Source organism: Dreissena polymorpha, chromosome 8, assembly GCF_020536995.1.
Source record: "Dreissena polymorpha isolate Duluth1 chromosome 8, UMN_Dpol_1.0, whole genome shotgun sequence".
NCBI lineage: Eukaryota > Metazoa > Mollusca > Bivalvia > Myida > Dreissenidae > Dreissena > Dreissena polymorpha.
The window spans coordinates 41,741,516-41,756,258 of NC_068362.1; the positions used below are offsets into that span (position 1 = coordinate 41,741,516).

The window sequence follows — 14,743 nt, forward strand, 5'->3', positions numbered from 1 at the left end:
ATTATACAGGTTCCCCCGAGAACGGCGGGAAATTTAAGTACATAATGTCTATCCCCCGTGACAATCGGGAAGTGTGTTCGTGGACACTATGCCACACCACTTCTATTCTTTATCTTAAAATGGTGTTTTCAAGGCCAGAGTAAAACCCAGGGATAAAATTTCACTTAATGTAAAATAACTTTGGAAAAATGTACCCGAAAACAACCAATATTAACAATAGTTTACTGATCAAAGTCTAGTAAATTTTCTAACACTGGTACAGTCAATTACGCAGGAACCTGTCGTCGGGGGTCGAACTAAGTAGACCATTGGACAGACCGACGGTGTGCCGTACGCTGTTAAGTCCCAGCCATGACGATGTGGGTTTTAATGGAGCTCGTTATTCTCGACAACACTGGAATATAACAAAAATCTGGAAAGCATCGTGTTACAATAAAAAATTAAGTGGGAGGTCGTGTGGTAAATGTAAACTTGTAAACCATAGCGCGACCTACCCTGTGATGCGACGAGCTAGTAAAGACCGACACTTTGCACGGGCAGTGGTTTTGTACTTAATGGACGAGTATACGTGTTACAGTATACTGGGTAGGATGGGTTATAAAATTGGGGTTTGGGTTTTGGCGATCCTTTATGAAAATAACGTTTGCGTTATACCCAAACCATCGTCGGATACCCACGTTCGACCCATTCCGCTACTCTCCATTTATTTTAATGCTGGAGAGTAACGGAATGAATTAGTCGTGGGTATCCGACGATGTACCCAAACCCCCCAAAAAATATTCCTTGCTTTTAGATCGTTTGTTTACATTTTTAAAGAGTTAAACTCCACAAGATCACAGGAATAATTACGTCATCAGATAAAATAACGACGTCATTTCACCTTAAAACAGACATAATTATTAACAATAAACACAGTTATTTTTGACATCGTAAAAGTAAATTAGCAGTTTTAAATGACAGATATGTAACAACGTTTGTTTAAGCGTATTTTGTTATTTTCGCCATTATGTCTTTAAGTTCAACTATCACGCTCAAGACCAAATAAGATAATCCGCACGGAACAAATTATGGTCACATATTTTATGACCATATGTTGTGTGCTGAGATCGTTTTCTGTATTGATTCCCACCTTGTACCAGGCTAGTACTTAGTTCGTACGCCGTACACAAACCTAGATAATGCCGGACGCGCTGGTTTGTTTGCAGTAAGGTATTTGACAAAACACGCGTTCATAAACAAATCGCAAAGCCTCAATAAAGCAAGTATACTTTAAATTCTTTATAACGAGCATTACTAGTATGTGCAACGGTCACTGGGTAATTCTTAAACCGAGTGTATAACGGACATGATAATCACGTTTGAATTGTATATATATATATATATATATTATTACATTTTGTTTTATTCTGCATAACTATTTTTTACCAAACTATTTTAGACACTGTAATGGAAAATATGATATCTTATAAAGTTTTTTACCAATATAACCAATGGTATGTTTGAGTTTAATTCATTTTGTTTCACATTATAACTTAAGTAAAGCATTTAAACAGTTGTTTCTTCGTATTCTAAAATACATTACTCCTAATGAAGTCAGCTATTAGTTACTGCATTTTATTGTTGTACTTTAAATAATTTATTTCAATCCAAAAGCTGGAGGTTATTTATAGTATAAAGTATCGAGCTATGTGTCAATTCAATGGATAATAATACATAGTATACTATTTATGACATACATATTGCAGTTATTATACAGTAGGGGGCTTTTTAGTACAAAACATTTTGCTTGATAGTGTGTAAGACAAAGGAAACCAATATATGATTCCAAAGTGTATTATCATGTTACTTTAAAATATAATTGCAGATTTAAAGAATGTTGAACAATTATATATTTGCCTTTTACATTTAAATCAATTCATGTTACTGCACACGAGAAACATAAAACTATGTGGTGTTCTTAAAAAGAACTCAAAGCTCAAATCACATTTGTAAAAAAAGTGATCAACTTTTGCTATAGTGAGTACCTGTATATATTTAGCTGTACAAAACCACATATAAGCTTAATAAACTAAATAAGAAACAAAACATTATTTCAACAATATTTGCTTCATGAGACATACTTTTAATCATTCAACAAATAATTATTGTACATAATGAAATGCTTATCTTAAATTCGGTGATGAGCTCTCATAATTATAATTATCTGGATAATACCGTGTGGGGATTATACTTATGAAAATTACAATAATGCAAAATGCTGGAGGGGAGGGGGGAGCTTTCAAATCTAAACCCCACACTTTTAAAATATGCTCCAACCTTTTTTATTAAATACTAAGTTGTCAACGTACACAACCGACGTTTTTTAAATTAGCTTTTGACGATAACATACAGTAAAATAGTAACATATACTGCAGTCCTTAATATTAACATCCAATTATTTGTCATATAGAACGCACCTCAGCAATATATGTTATATGGACGATTTGATATAAGTTCTTCAGTGGAAGAGCACAATTAATTCGCCTTTAAAGCATAAAGTTAACCGTCCGGCCATTTTTCCAGAAAGCATTACAAAGACCATTTTCACTCCACCCCACGCATTTTTATAACAATTTAGAATATGCACTTCTTAATAAAGTTACTACACTATGTTTTACACATTATTGTGTATCCAAAAAATAACCTGCACTTTCAAGCTGAAATGTTTTTTTTAACTTGACGTGCATGCATGTAAATTGCAATTATATGTATGCACATCAATAGCTACACATTTTATCATTCAACATGTAAATTGTATGTAAAAAAATAAACACTTACTGTAATGACATTGTCATGTTATTGAGTTTTTAAACATATTCTCAAAGCATATGTTTGAGTGTATCCAAAATCTTGCTTAAGAACTTGCTTTTTCTAGTCATACTAGATCTCAGTGTCATCGTACACATCATCTCAGATTAATTTGGAGTATAATCATTCAGAACATTTCAGCATGAGACGACCAGTGTCTGAACAATTCAGTCTTTTGACAGTTTTCGCTGATTTGAATCCGTTATGAACGTTCTAATCGTGTGGATATTTATGTTACACAACACCAATAATACAATCAAGAGTAGCATAAACGATAACATGCATCACACACACTGAGATTATAACATGCGCATTCGCTGTCAGCAGATATTTATTTCATGTTATTGTGTTGTTGTTGTTGTTGTTTTAAAAAAAGCTAATGCGAAGATAATTGCTATTCAATAATTGTCCTTATAACCCTAACTTTGAGGTCTAGGCTCGGAATGAAACAAGAAGAAGCATTGCTTTCAATTGAAAGAAAAATGTACAAACACGGAAGAGACAAGATAAAAGACGTAGATCTAGGTGCATATACTTACTAAATCATTGATAGGTTGAAGCCTTGTTGTTGCATCATAACTATCACGATGTTTCAATTTTTTTAACTCAATGTTGCGTAAACAACTTTACGCGATGCAAATAATTTGCACAGAACGATCGACTGAGTTTGTCAGGCACGGACGTTTTAACTTTAATTTGTATTGTCAGTATTTTCTTTTATATATTAAGCATATTATTTTTGTCAAAAATGCTCGTTTGAATACAAATATTCATTGATTTGTTATACAATATGTCGCTTATAAATAATTTTAATAAACTTCATAATACTAGTATTCCCAATTCTTAGAATGTTAAACACGTATCAAAAGCTAACAGAATTGGACTCGTATATTGTGCATGTCAACTAGTAAACGTACGTTTGTGCTTATAACTTGAATATCATTATGAATTTGGAGAAACAAAACTACCGAAACCAGAAATTATATATCATGGCTTTAGTTACAATATGTTGGTCTTGTCCGGATAACCGTTTTTGCACTTGTAAATCGAACATTTGCAATAAGCTAATGAGCGTAGAAAGTTAAGCAGATATGTGTTTGTACATTGCAATCAAAACAATCTGGGTTTTAATATTTATTGTTCAGCTTATAGATTACCTGCTCGGGATATTTTAAATTATGAGTTGAATGTTTATTCGCTAATTTATTTTAAGAAAAATAAGTTCAACCATGTAATGAAAAGAAGAATAAAAACATGTGTAGAACGAAAACTCAGATATAGGACAGAAAAACTATAATGCGTTAAATTGTTGTGTTATTTTTGCTCAATACTTCTACTTGTGATCTAACGACCGTAGAGGATGAGAAACATTTTCTACTTGTATGTGATTTATATAACAATATCAGGACTGACGTGTTTGGTGATATTCTCATAAATAACGACTTTATCCATCTTAACACAGAACAAAGGTTTTGTCATATATTAAATGTATACCCCAGGAAGACTGCAAAGTTCATTGTTAAAGCATATTTGCTCAGGCAGTCCGTAATGTATCCACTGTACATTTGAATCTGTATCAGTGCTGTAACTCTTATTGATAAAAGTATATTAGCTTTTTGATATTACAGTATACCCAATTGTTTTATGCTGCTTTTTCTATGAATAACTATAATATTTTAAACATTGACATAATCGGGACCACTTGAAGCTGTATATATTTGCTGTATATATGCTATCTGTTTTCTCAGTCCCACTCGTACATCACTTGTTATGACATAGAACTGTATATATATGCTTTACGTGTAGATTGAGCTTAACAGCTAAGTTGACTTATAGGTCCAATGGGCCGGGTGCTTTTTTATATGTATATATTATTGTTTATACCATACGAAATGCACATGTCACTATAATAAACTATTTACTTACTTACTTACTTACTTACTTACTTCAGAGACACTTTTTTTCGGTTTTATACTCGTAAACTGTCGAACAGGAAACGACTGTTAGTTAGATTGGTAGTAACTAAAAGATCGAGCGCGTCAGACAAGTGGTTAAATTAGTCGTTTACAGACATTTTGTTTTCTTTATCAATCTGAAAAATCAGTACATATCATATTAAGGATTGCACGTTTGCAACACGCCATTCATCCTTCAGAACGTTTTGTTGAACTTACCAAAGTTGATTTCAATAACATCTACTAACATTTCAGGAATCAACGCTGCTCTAATTACATGTCACTTGTGCAACTACGTTTAAGTACATTTAAACGTTCAGGTATCAGTTTTCTTTGTAATTATGTTAGCAATGCTCTCATTTTATAACACTTTTTGAAATATAAACTATGGTATAATAACATTTTAAACATATATTTAAACTCCTTTAGAAACAAATTTTATATATTGATTATGCCTACGTTGCATGAGTTATAAAATAAGCTTTAATTATCTTTTATATCGACTTTACTATAATAACATTTCAGATAAGTACCATGCTATGATATTATTTCAGATACTAACATTCTATGATATCATTGCAGATACTTACCATAGTATTATATCAATGCAGATAATAACCATGATATGATATAATTGCATATAATAACCATGCTATGAACCATTGTATATACTAACCATGCTATTATATCATTGCAGATAAAACCATGCTATGGTGTCATTGCAGATAAAAACCATGCTATGATATTTTTGCAGATAATAACCATGCTAGCGTCAAATAAGCTCGTCCTCGTGCTGGTGTTGCTAGCACTGTTAACCACGGCGATAGCATTTCCAATGCGTGAGTGGATTTTTTAATTGGGTTGATATGTGCCATTAGGTTAAATAACTCCAAAGACACACAGACTAAGCAGACTTGTATCTTACGACATTTTTCCGACAGAAGTACGAAAATGAGGGCAAACCTCCGCCAAACTGTCATTGCAGAATAACTTTAAACTATACGATCTGAAACCGCTAGTGTTGGACGTGTAATAGTTGCGTACGCTCGTGTATTGTTCCTTTTAGAGAGTTACAATCAGGCATCTTTTTAACAGTGTTCTCGCTACAAATATAAAACCCAGATGTTTAATATTTAATATGTATTATTGTACAGTGGCCCGTTATAATGCTGTTGTTGTTGTTGATGTTGCTGTTATTTTCAAATCGCCCTCAAAAGTCCAAAAATGGTAAATATGGAGCAGCATCCACGTGTGCCAATCCTTTTATATGCAAAACTAGTTTACATTGTTTCTCTCTTTCTCTTCAGGTTACGGACGCGATCGTTACGGTAACCCTGGTAACTATGGGAACAACAACGGTTGGAACTATGGGAACGACAACGGTTGGAACAATAACAATGGCGTTTGGAACAGTTGATAAACGGCAAAAACTGTTCACTGCATTTTCTGATTGTATCAATACAGTTACTCAGACTTGTTGTATTGTATTTATATAATTTTGTATTGTTTCAGAATATTGATTTACATCAACGTAATGTCGCAATTTACTATATCCCGACATTACAACGTTCCTTGTTAATCAGTAAAGGTCGAGTCAGCTGATGGCACCTAAAACGGACGTCAAAATATAAATCCCAAAAAAACTTTTTTTTACAAATGTGTTAAAGACCGCATGCTAAACGATTAAGTTGAATGGTAATAAAAACAAGTGTGCAAACTCTTGCAATACAATTTAATGGTTTCATCTTGTTATGTTTTCTTCGGAAACTGATTAGGAATGTAATACATAACCCATACTTTTACCATTTGTTAGCCAAACACGATACAACTTTACATGATCTGAATTATAACGTGAATGTTAACAATTACGTTTACTATCCGTATTTAAGAGAAGAAATTTAATAGAATAAGGCGTATTCTCTTAATGGCTCGATGAAAGATGACTGAGGGTATCCTTTTGTCCTTAACGTCGCATCTCCGCTGCCATTGTTCCGAAAGGACAATGTGGTAACACGCATTCAACCCATACAGGTCGGTGTCATCTAGCATTTCAAACCCTACATATCGTTTTCAGCTAGCATTCAAACCATACAGGTCGTTGTCAGCTCGTTTTCAAACCATTCAGGTCCTCGTCAGAATTCAAACCTTCAGTTGTAAATCGTTGATGCACTACTGGTGACTTTCTCCCCTTTGTAAATATGCACAAAATAAAAAAAAACACTCACATACTAAACTATAGATTTCTTTGCATACGGATTTTTCTTCTTTTTCTTCTTACAAAACGAACATAAACATTATTACTTACAACATTACAAAATAAGATATATTAATAATTAAAATAAACGGTAAAGATTATACAAGTTTAAATGCTCATTTGAGATGTTTTAAGTTAACTGTATTAAATGAATATTCAAACGTAGCTATAAACAAAATCAATGTATATGTTGCCTAAGCACAACAACAGGTTAACACATAACATAATGTTGTCAGGTGAGTACGGTTTTTGTACAAACAATACCATTATCGTGCATTATTTTCTTGTGCTGGTGAGTCATTATGTTCATGACAAAGTTATATATTCAATAAATTCTTGTTAAAGATAGTATTCCAACAAACCAATTCAAACGAGAAATCCTCATCAAAGCTGATTTTTGTCGCATCATTATTGGTTCTCTGAAATAATCTTATGACCTGAAAAATAATAGAACGTGAAATATCACCGAATGAAAAGCTAATCTTATTAACTATATAAGAAAGATCTTATATCTTATTTAAATATTCCTGTTATTTTACCACGCCACTGGTCTCTAGTAGGCTGCCTAGTGCTTAGTGGAGCGCCACTGCCCAGTCGATTTCACTCGTTTAAATCAGCAAAACACTACGGTGTTGCAAATAATAAATGATGGTCACTTGGTAAGAAATTGTCAAGCCTTTAATCGGAACATAACGTTGATATAAAACAATTGGCTTTGTGAAATCATTAAATCAAGTTAAGTAAGTAAAGAAAATTATTTCGTTTCAGTATTATGGGGCGCGTAAAAGTCACGTGGCCCATAGGAAGTTGCCTTCTCTGCCTAAAGGGTAATCCGGGACTGCTTATAAGCTAACCCGTGTATTTAGTTTGGTTGTATAAAGGATCCTTACTTATCAGCTAACTCATGAGCTTATTTTGGCTGTTTAATGGGTCATCGCTTATCAGCAAACCCGTCTGCTAATTATGGTTGCATAATGTGTCCATGCTTAATAGCTAACTCATTATATTATTTTGGTTGTATAAAGAGTCCTCGCTTATCAGCAAACCCGTGTGCTTATTTTGGTTGTATAAAGGGTCATCGCTTATCAGCAAACCCGTGGGCTTATTTTGGATGTATAATCGGTTCTCACTTATCAGCTAACCCATGACTTAGTTTGGTTGTATAATTGGTCGTCGCGTATCAGCAAATCCGTGTGCTTATTTTGGTTGTGTAAAGGGTCCTCGCTTATCGGCAAACCCGTTAGCGTATTTTGGTTGTAAAATGGGTCCTCACTTATCAGCTAACCCAGGTGCTTTTTTTGGTTGTATATTTGGGAACACCCTTATCAGCAAACCCGTGTGCTTATTTTGGTTGTATAATGCTTTCCTCACTTATCAGCAATCCCATGAGCTTATTTTTGGTTGTATATTGGGTCCTCGCTTATTTTGGTTGTATAATGGGTCCTCACTTATCAGCTAAGCCATAGGCTTTTTTTGTGTTGTTTAATGGGTCCTCACTTGTCAGCTAACCCATGAACTTATTTTGGTTTTATTATGTTTCCTCGCTTATCAGCAAACCCGTGTGCTTATTTTGGTTGCATAATGGGCCCTTGCTTATCAGCAAACCCGTGTGCTTATTTTGGTTGTATAAAGGGTCCTCGCTTATCGGTGAACCCGCGTGCTTATTTTTTTGTATAATGGGTTCTCACTTATCAGCTAACATATGAGCTTATTTTGGTTGTATAATGGGTCCTCGCTTATTAGCAAACCCGTGTACTTATTTTAGTTTTATAAAGGTTTCTCGCTTATCAGCAAACCCGTGTGCTTATTTTGGTTGTATAAAGGGTCTTCGTTTATCAGCTAACCCGTGTGCTTTTTTAGGTTGTAAAAAGGGTCCTCTTCTAAGTATAATTACATTTCGCTCCATTTTGTGCATGAGACGCTTTCATAAACATTTGTAAAAAAAACACCATATTGTGTTCATTGGTTGCAGGTATGTTAACGAACTTAATGTGTGCATCATTTAAATCAATTTTAAAATGCTTATCAATTGAACATGATGAATAAACAAACGTTTTCTTCGCAAGTGTATATGAATGTATACGAATTCGGAAAGGAAAGTAGAAATAACATGACCACACAAGCATATGCATTTAATTGCATAAACATGTTTAAAAAACATTGCTCCTGGTATTGTTATTAATACAATGTCAACGTAATCAGGTAAAAGCATAACTTTGTATAGAAATTTAAATCATTATGCTCGTTTAGATATAATTAACTCCTCCGAGGACTATATCTAAGTGCTGTCGCGTCCGTATACAAATGACAATGACGTGTGTGACATCAGCAGGGTGCAGGATCAATGGGTTTTCAGGGGTTTACACACGGGCAAAATGTAAACACGCAGTTAAGAACTTTATTTTCGCGAATATCTCAGTTATTGAATACATAAACAAAAATCTTAAGTGCATAAAAGACAGTGTTTCTTGCGGTTCGCGCCGATACCTTAAGATTTTAAAATAAATCATTGCATACGTCTGAAATTGGTGTCAAAATTTCACGTTGCGTTCTGCATAACCGTGTAAATGAATGCTGAATACATCGAATTGTTTGTCCAAGAACAGAGGCTCGTTAAATAAAGTAATTCCGATGTATTTCGCATTGTCGAAAGCAGCATAAAACACTGTCTTTTATGCACTAGTTGACATTTTTAAGAAAAATCATTTAAACAAATTATTAGAAATAAGGCACCGCTTACCGTTGTATTTACATCCATTAAAGTTTAATTGTGAACCCCACAAAGTAACGTGATCCTATACCTTGATTACGGAATGTATACAATGCCAACGTATGACAAAAATACAAAATAACCCATCTCAAAAGAACTCCGAACTCCGATAGTCGGATGTGACGTTATGAGGGGTATATCTTGCAATTACAATTGCGTAATATCAAAACTAAACGTATGCCAACATTTGTCTTAAGTTGTATAGTGATTGTAGAAACATTCTCAAGTTATCTTTTACTCACATTAATGGCGGTTCCACCGAAACCTCCGCCAACACTAAAGAGACACAAATGAGCCGCATTCTGAGAAAACTTGACTTAACGCATGCCCGAGATTAACCTGTTCACATTCGCACAGGTATTCAAGAACGGCATTATCCGCCTTTAATTGAATATTTCGTTTAGAGAAAGTATCTTCTATAATCAAATCCAGTGCAACTGGAAAGTGTCTTGTCGAATTAGCATTTGCGTATTTCACAGGCTAATCTGGGATGTCTTAACTCTAGTTAATATATCAATTTATTACATAATATTTTTCTGTTACTGTGTTTTAATAGTGTAGCCGGTATTGTTTTATTGCTTAAGTTCCTTACAGCAATATTATTTATATCACACATTTTTAGATCATTAATCCTTTAATTAATGCTGCATAATATTATCAAACCACGAGGAAACACGTGGGCACATAACCCACGTGCACCATCTGTATGAGCGTGCTAAGGAAGGGGTCAGTCATGTGCGACTCGCCCGGAAGTGACGGACATTTCGTAACTACAATACAAAAGGAGTCAGTCATGCGTGACTCGCCCGGAAGTGACGGACATTTCGTGACTGAAAAACTAGGTGCATAAATAGCTGTGTTATATATCTCTTAACAAGGTTTGGGTTTACGCTCTTGGAAAGGGTCAGTCATGACAGACTCTCCCGGAAGAGACATTTCATGACTGAAATCATTTGGTGCGTAATTCTTTTTTTTAAAGCTTCTACAGTTGTATTGGGTTTATAGTCGTTGATACTTCAAAACCATTTTTTTGCGACATTAATTTTGGTATACTTTGTAGGTTGACAGACCTACGAACTTAACATAGATGCGTCTGTAAGTGTCCGACGCAAATTCCGCACAAAAATCAGAAATTCACGACACAAATCTTGTTTAAACCACGATATTTCATACCGATGATTACAGATTGTTTTTCAGTTTTAGGATATTATGCTTATATTTTTCTAGAGATAGAAAGCACACATTCACTGCGACTTAACATATTAAAAGTTGTATATATAAAAAATGGCAACAACGCGAAAAGGCAAGCATTTTAGAGTAACAGGAGCGTCTGTTTTCAAAACTACTTTAGTAGACCATGTTATAATAACATTAAGCACTTAAGCATCAGTTGAATACAGGTCGGGCTACCGTAACCTCGTGAAGAGGCCAGTAGGACCTGTAAATAAACTCTGAAACACACACACGCATCAGTTGATTTGTGCGCTAATTTTGACAGCGCATTAGTTTTATTTTATTTCTATAAAAAACGTCCGTGTAAAAATTTATTTGTTTGTTTGTTCTTATGATTCGGTGTATGGTAAAATTTAATATGTACGAGTAATTGACCGAAAAGACGATTTTATTCTGCACGTGTCATACACGAGGCTACTCACGTGGCATATCGTTGATCGTCTTCTCGTAGATGGTAGCACGTGCCACGTGACTGGACACGTGACTGGACGGGACATCGACCCTCAGAGCGCTGAGGACCACCATCTTGTCAACACAGCTGCAACATAATAACGCACACATTACCAGACGATTCAAATATAATTAACGGTACGCCTTTGCGAAAAGGATATGGTGTCCACCTGGCGACCGGAAAGACATTGGTTCGATGCCAGCTTTGGGAACATTCTTTAAATCTCCCCAAAAGTCACCAAGTACTGGTTCTACCCAGGAAACGGACTCGGGAGTTTCAATAAGCCTTAGGCTTTCGATACGATCAAGCTTAAATAAGAAGGTAAACTAAACACGCCATTCACACATCATACTCAGGTCATAGAAATGCCATACACAAGCCATTCAGTCACATGTCAGTTATATTAAAGTATTCACTAGAAAACACAAAAGTCTGGCGATGGGAAACATATGTTTAGTTGCACAGCTTTATATTGGGAACCACTCTTTATCTTACTATTGGGAACGGGAACCGCTCTACCACTTTGTACTGAGAACAGGAACCACTCTTTTTCTTTTTATTGGAATCGGGAATCCACTTTTTATTGGGATTGAAAACCACTCTACCACTTTGTATTAGGAACGGGAACCACTCTAACACTTTGTGTCGGGAATGGGATCAACCTTTCCACTTTTTATTAGGAACGTGAACCACTCTTCCACTTTGTATTGGGGTCGACAACCACTACAACTTTGTATTGGCAACGGGAACCACTCTACCACTTTTATTTGGAACAGGAACCTCTCTACCACTTTGCATTGAGTACATAAACCACTCAACCACTTTGATTTGAAACGGGAGCCACTTTTACACTTTGTATTGGGAACGGTAACCACTTTTTAGGGAACGAGAATCATTCCAACTCATCATGTTTCACGAGTTAATGATATACAATTGCACTATTGATGCAATTATAATAAAAACAGATACCTTTTTTTCATTATTTGAACGCTATCATACCCGATTGGTAATATTGTCATTTTCTTCGATCAGATATTCGCGATAGGACGAAACCGGATTCTCTAAATATGCAAAAAATGTGTTGGTCTAATTAAACACAAAACTTGGCCTAACAAAATACAAACTTCGACCTATTGCATAAAAATAAATGGGGCTAAATGCCATTGCGTAAAGTGTCTTCCAATAATAGCCTGTGAAGTCCGTACAGGCTAATCAGGGAGGATACTTTCCGCTGAAAAAATATTTTTGGTTTAAAGGAAGTCTCTTCTCAAAGAAAATCAAATATAATCGGAAAGTTTCATCTCAGATTAGACTGTGCGAATTGCAAAAGCTTAAATGGGAAGGCACTTAACGCATGTGCATTAAGCTCCGTTTTCCTAGAGCGAGACACAGATCATACAATATCAATACATAACCACGTGTACCTGCTCGTGCACATGTCGACTATCCAGCTGCACACGTGGTGACAGGTTTGCGGCTTGAGAATCGTGTTCACCAGAATCACTGAAAACTAGATACAAATTGGCCCTTAAACAGAATAACTTAAAACTAGATACCAATTGGCCCTAAGACAGAATCACTGAAAACGAGATATGAGTCGCGGTCTGGGAAAACGGTGTTAAATGCATGTTCGTTAAGTGTCGTTGCATATTAGCCTGTGCAGTCCTCAGAGGCTTATTTTAGGGAATATTTTCCGCCGCAAGTGCATTTTCGCTAAGAAATGAATTCCATTTAACGAACATGACATCAAAGCGGAAAGTGTCGTCCTTGACTGGACAGGCTAATCTGAGACCAAACTTTACGCACATGCATTAAATCCGCCTGTCCGTATGATATCCTGCGTTATATTTTAATGTTGAATAATCATAGCAAAAGATTGCACCATCATATTTGCTTTAAATCCAAAGTCACATAATCATTAGAATCAATGTACGGTTAAGGCATTGAGATCAACGTCCTACTAAATATCAGGTTACGTTTCCAAATGATATTAACAGAGGGGGTAATCACGTGATGGTCAAGATGGCGACGTCCATACCGAGACGGTTATTTTCCCACGTTTTATACCCTTTATTACCTCTGTTTATTTTAAATGACGCTAACTTTCCAGCCAGATCAGTAAAAATGTGATAAGCGTATTTAAATTCGTTTTATATCTCGACTTTACTCCCCGCAAATTTTCTTGGTGGAGCCCTAATTAGGTCATCCCGCTAAGAAATTTCGCACCGAGTAAAGTCGAGATATAGAGCGAATATTACTTTGAAATAAAAGACAGTAACTTTCTTCCTAATTCGGCTGGGAAGTGGGCGGAATTTAAAAAAAATACAAGTAATACATGGTATAAAACGACGAAAAATACCTTCCTCGGCATTGACGTCGCCATCTTGTTTGTCACGTGATAACCCCCTCTGTTTATGTGCAGTTAAATGAAATGTCTTACGATTACGGAAATAAACCAATAAATGAACGATAAATTACTCCTGTGAGAAGGCGACTTTGGTATATATAAAACAATATAAAGGCTTTCTCCATGTAATGACCTTAAATGTAATAATCGAGTTATTAAAAGCAATTCGAAATTTTAAAAAATAACAGTGATCGTTAAACTCACATTTGCATTATGAAGAATTGAGGGCAATAAATTTCATTGTGTCAGTGTAATGAAAAGTGTAAATAATGTATCAATTCTGTACAGGATAAAAAAAATGTACTTAACATGGAGTGTATTTGTATCTTAAAGATACTTAAACGAATAAGTTAAATCACACCGTCACAAGAAGGAAAAAAATCCAAAAACCCCATAGACGACAAAAACAACAGCGCACTATAAAAAGACATTGTTTAAAATCACTTCTTAAAACGATGTTTTACAAAAGTAATTGAGGGTCGTTCTGGAGAACTTGGCTTGATACAAATGCGTAAAATATCGTCCTAGATTAGCCTGTTTAATCCGCACGATCGGGGACGACCGTTTTTATGGTATTTTTCTTTAAAAGTAAGTCTCTTCTTGGCAAAAGTCCAGAACGAGAGAAGAGTCGTGCCATATTATCCTGTTCAGACTTAACACACACACACATTAAGCTCCTTTTTCTAGAGCGAGGTAAATAGGATCGTAGACATGCGTTAATCAACGATTAATTTGGCAAAGCATCCATTTATATTTTTAAGTTATATAATAATCATTGCCAAAGGTTGCACAGTCAAATCGATTTACTCCGAATCAAAAGACTAAC

At 35.1% G+C, this 14,743-nt stretch overlaps 1 long non-coding RNA gene across 1 annotated transcript; it reads right to left on the reverse strand.

The window, feature by feature from the left end:
- Window positions 1-7,414: 7,414 nt before the first annotated feature.
- Window positions 7,415-13,049, reverse strand: LOC127841731 (uncharacterized). Its single transcript, XR_008031294.1, has 3 exons — window positions 12,935-13,049; window positions 11,482-11,597; window positions 7,415-7,493 (listed from the first exon to the last, which is right to left on the reverse strand). It is a non-coding gene; the product is annotated as an uncharacterized LOC127841731 (long non-coding RNA).
- Between the last annotated feature and the right edge of the window lie 1,694 nt (window positions 13,050-14,743).